Consider the following 5,546-nt stretch of genomic DNA (forward strand, 5'->3'; position numbering starts at 1 on the left):
TATTAGTTAGGTATTGTTTGATTGTGTTATTGTTTCTGAAGGCCACATTGATATTAAAATTCTTGAGTAATTTGGAAACAATATTTAAGTTTTCCTGGTAAAGTTATTATGGTCTTTGGATTTGTTGGGCTGAGAATTGTAATAACTTTTCCTTGCAAAATTATAACAAACATCAATGAACTGTTTAGGATATTTCAATCCAAAACTAATATCGTAAACATTTCTTATTTCCTCATCAGTGTGCTCGGGACTGCAGACACGTAAAGCTCTAAGGAGCATTGATGAGAAAACCGATCTGTTTACATTATCAGAGTGGAAAGAATAGTAATGGATGTATGAGTTTACATAAGTTGGTTTTCTATATACACTAAATGTAAGGTTTCTTTCTTTACGATGAACATTAACGTCTAAAAAGGGTGGCACACCATCATTTTCCACTTCAACCGTGAATTTGATTGACTTGACTAGGTTATTAATTTGTTTGAGGAATTATGACTCATCTAAATGATCAGGCAATAGACAAAGAATGTCCTCGACATAACGTAGCCAAATTATTCCTGGTGGAATTATTTTACTTGAAATCTTGCTCTCAAAGAATTCCATATATTGCTGAGCACGTGAGAATGACAATTTTCCATGCTCAAGCCGAAAGTTTGGGCATAGTACTTGTCATGAAATTGAAAATTGCAATCTTTAATGCAAAGTTCGATTAATTGAATAATGCTATATGTCGGGAGTGGCAGTACATGTTTGTCTGGTTCGACTTTAAGGAATTCTATGAGTTCAATTACAGGAACTTTTGTAAATAGTAACACTATATCATAACTGATTAATTTCAAATTAAAATTAGGCTGCATATTATTAAGTTTGTCTAGGAGATCAGAGTTATTACTTATATGAGAGTTGGAAATAATAATAACTAAGCTAATAACTCTGATCTCCTATACAAACTTAGTAATATGTATGTGTGCGTGTGTATCTGTGTGTGTATTTGTATGTATTCATGTATGTGTGTGTTTGTGTCTGTATGTTTGTGTGTGCATGTCTGTGAGTATTTGTCTTTGTGTGTGCATACCTGTGTGTGTCTGTGTGTGCTTGTGTGTAAATTTGAGTGTGTGTGTGTGTGTGTGTGTGTGTGTGTGTGTGTGTGTGTGTGTGTGTGTGTGTGTGCGTGTTCACTTGGTCTTTGGATCACGTGTTGGACTCGTGATCGACAGCTATTTCACTCTTGGAAGAGAGCTCAGAGGTCGTAGGTCCGATCTATGGGTAATGCTATGACCTTGCACACACACACACACACAACTCCCCGCCCACGAGAGTCAGAGTAACGACCCGAGGCACAGCGATACCGAAATAATTTCGGCCCTGGGCAGGATTCGAACTGGGTACTGGGAGCACTTCTACTTCCCAGTTCAGCGCTCTACCAACTGTACCACCGCTCTACCAACTGTGTGTGTGTGTGTGTGCTTGCGTGATTTACCTTGGTATTTGGATCACGTGTTGGACTTGTGATCGACAGCTATTTCCCTCCCGGAAGAGAGCTTAGAGCTCGTATGACCGATCTATGGGTAATGGTATGACCTACACGCACACACACACCCAACTCCCCGCCCGCGAGAATTGGAGTAACGACTCGAGGAGCAGTTATACTGAAATAATTTCAGTCCTGGGCAGGATTCGAACCAGGAAATGCCGGCACCGCCGTACTGACAGTCTGGGACTCTACCAACCGCGCCACAGAGTCGTGTGTGTGTGCGATTCTGTGTGTGTGTGTGTGTGTGTGTGTGTGTGTGTGTGTGTGTGTGTGTGTGTGTGTGTGTGTGTGTGTGTGTGTGTGTGTGTGTGTGTGTGTGTGTGTGTGTGTGTGTGTTCGTATGTAACATATTTGCTTAATCTGAAATAAACACAAAGAAAGAAAGAAGGCCGAGACGACAAAGAGCAAATGAAGCTCAATTTGTCAACAATGTTTACCGTTTGTGTGGGATCGTGTTTATTGTTACCTGGACGAATAAGGCAACTTGTCTTCCTTACTTAAAGAATAGAGTACATATGACTAATACTTTCCCCATTATTGCAGACTTATTCTTCTGTTTCAGTTGTTTTCAGTTAATTTCATTCAGTCAAAAGGAAACCCATGCGGCAGATATGGGTAAAACACGTTTATTTGCAAGTAATGAATTCTAGACTCTGAAATGATAAGAAACGGCAAAGAAACTCTGTTCAGAATCTACAGGAATCCCACAAATAAAGACGATCTAATACACAACTTTAGCGCACATGTTGAGAGAGAGAGAGAGAAAAAAAAAGGAGTGGTATTATGTTTATTCTTCAGAGCACTGATAATTTGCAGTCAGAAGTTCCTCGAGGAAGAAATCTTATTCATTAAAACCATTTTTAGGAAGCTGGGCTATCCAGAGGCCTTTTTATCCACCTCTCTCAGGAAAGCACAAAACATTAGATTACGTTAGGACCCGGTCAAACGGGACACACAATACTTAATTGCAATGCAGTTCAGTTCGAAGCTCTAAGATTCGTTTAGATAAACACCTAAGCAAGATGCTGTAGTGACTGCCTTTTATCTTATATTATTTGTTTATTTGTTTGTTATATTTTGTTTGTTTATTATTGTTTTCTTGATTTTCATTTATCATTAGTTATCTCTCAATTTATTGTTTTTTATTACTTACCTGTTGGTTTATCATTCAACTTTACCTATCTATTTTATTTATTATTAATTATATTATTATATTATTTATTTATGTATCATTATTATATTTTTTCCGTATCCGACCTAGTTATGGACCAAAAGGTCTCCTGTCGGAATGCTCCTCCTTTGTAATCCTTTGTAATATATGTATGTATGTATGTATGTATGTATGTATGTATGTATGTATGTATGTATGTATGTATATATGTATGTATGTATGTATGCATGTATGTTTATATGTGTGTGTATATATATGGTATATATATATATATATATATACATATTATATATATGTATATTATATATATATATATATATATATATATATATATATATATATATATTTCAACCACATAACTTTTCACATGCCATCACGATCGAGACTGACAATGCGCTCGGCGGAAACATATGCGGAAACTGATACGTAGTGAAGCCAAGGACTCGTACGCAGCTCAAACGTACCAAGTGAACAGTGACTCTAACCACTGCGCCATCAAGAGAGATATAAGTTGAGCACAGTTTTTTATATTTGTATGCTCAAGTTACATACATATACACAAATCTTATGCTCAACCCATCCCCGCTATGATAACGCAATGGTAGTATGTTCGCGTGGTTAAGTGTTATACATACACACACACTGAATGGTCCCCAGTGCAGATATTAATCTTTTTTAACCACATAAATTTTCAATTTAATTCCACGGAATTAAAGTGAAAAGTTATGTGGTTGAAAAAAAAAAAAAAAATCTACACTGGGGACCATTCAGTGTTTGTATATATATATATATATATATATATATATATATATATATACATACCTATCTATTTTTATGTGTGTGTGTGTGTGTGTGTGTGTGTGTGTGTGTGTGTGTGTGTGTGTGTGTGTGTGTGTGTGTGTGTGTGTAATAAATATATACAAACTGAGTTAAACACCACAGCATTGTCACAATTTTTTTTTCTCATCCACGCCGCCAACGCTGTAGTAGGTGACCTTAAATTTGACCTAGTTACTGGTGATTTTGCCCCAGGCTATTTCTACGGTAATGTAAAAACTCACAAAGAAGGTAGCCTTTTCAGGCTCATCATATCTCAAATTCCCACCCCTACCTACTCCCTTGCTAAACGCTTAAATCAAATTCTCACCCCTTACATCCCTACCACTTACTCAAATTCACAGACGAATTTATTGACATTTCAAGAATCAATAGGCCTACTGGCATCATGGCTTTGCTAGATGTGGATAGCCTCTTCTGTAATGTCTCCCTCTTCAGAACCATTGATATTATTCTTAATTTTGTTTATCGCCACTCAGGGCTCCCTCCCCCCAAACTATCTGAAAACATCTTGAAAGATATGCTCCTGGCTTGTTCTTCTGAGGCCCCTTTCAGATGTCCATCGGGTAACTTGTATGTTAAAAAGAATGGGGTTGCTACAGAATCACCTTTGGGGTTTTCTTTGCCCAGGCTTTCATGGCCCATGTTGAAGAAAAAGCTATAAAAAAAAAAACTACATACCAAACCAATTTTGTATCGTAGGTATGTTGATGACATTTTTGTGTGTATAGATGACCTACAGTTACTCGAGGAACTCATATCTAACCTTCAAGTTATTTCTGGATTAAAGTTCACTATGGAGCTGAATAAGAACAATAGACTCCCTTTCCTTGATGTAATGGTAGGTGGTTCCTCAGATGTTTTATTACCCCCATTTGCCGCAAGCCCACCAATGCGGGTAAGTGCATGAATGGTGAGGGTGAATGCACACAAGCTTATAAGAGAGGGGTAATCAAGGCATACGTGAGGCGGGCAATTAAGGTTTGCTCTTCTTGGCATCTGCTGCATGCTTAACTTCAGCACTTACGTCAGATGTTAGTTAACAATGGTTACTCCAACACAGATTTTGGTCAAATTACTAAATACTTGCTAGACCGTTGTGCCTCTGAGTACTCTTCGTGTCAGCAAAACAAAATCACAGTCTATAACCAAAATATTTATAGCAGTTTGTACCGGGAAGACGAAAAACGTATTAAAGACATCGTATTCAGAAATTGCAAACCGATGGATGACAGCCATGCCTTACGAATGTTGATTTTTTTTTATAAGAACCCCCACACTTGCTCCTTAGTGCTGAAAAATTATTTGCCTGGCAAGTCTTCGACTCTGTCAAAAACTAATGTTGTGTACAGATTTAACTGTAATTATGGAGACTGCGCACTCTACAATGTCTCAGCCGTCGCCTAACGCTCCATCCCCAACAGGGAGCGATTAAACATAATTTTCAGCACAAGCACCAATCTACCCTTGATAGAGCAACCGTTGTTAACAACATTGAAGTAGTCACACAATGTAATGATGTTAGAGAACTAAGAATGTTAGAAGCTATGAATATTAGGGAATAGACTCCTACCATTAATATTCAATCTAAAATGGTAACGTCCATTCCCTTATTCAATAGCTCCTCAAGACATGTGAGAACTAATCCCACCAATAGTGGGATTGTGTCCACCCCTCTCGCATTGCCTACTGCCCTGACTCCCCCTCCCCCTCCCACTCCCTCTCCTCTGAGACGATCAGCTCGGGTCAGGTCGACGGCCCACACACTATTGTAAGCCTTGTTCAGTCTGTGAAAATGTAGTTGTTCTATGCCTGTTCAATTGTGTTATATTGAATTATGATTTATCATTTTGAGAATGACTCCTTGAAGTCGAAACGTCAAATTGTGTGTTATCAAAATAGATAACTTTGGACAGCTCGTTTATGCTCATCCTCCCAAAGTCAGAACTATAGTGAGGAGAATTGAAAATATTAGAAAGAAAATTATTAATTGTGACAATGCTG

This window comes from Oratosquilla oratoria, chromosome 40, assembly GCF_046742065.1.
Source record: "Oratosquilla oratoria isolate Oo_2021 chromosome 40, ASM4674206v1, whole genome shotgun sequence".
In the NCBI taxonomy this organism is placed as follows: domain Eukaryota; kingdom Metazoa; phylum Arthropoda; class Malacostraca; order Stomatopoda; family Squillidae; genus Oratosquilla; species Oratosquilla oratoria.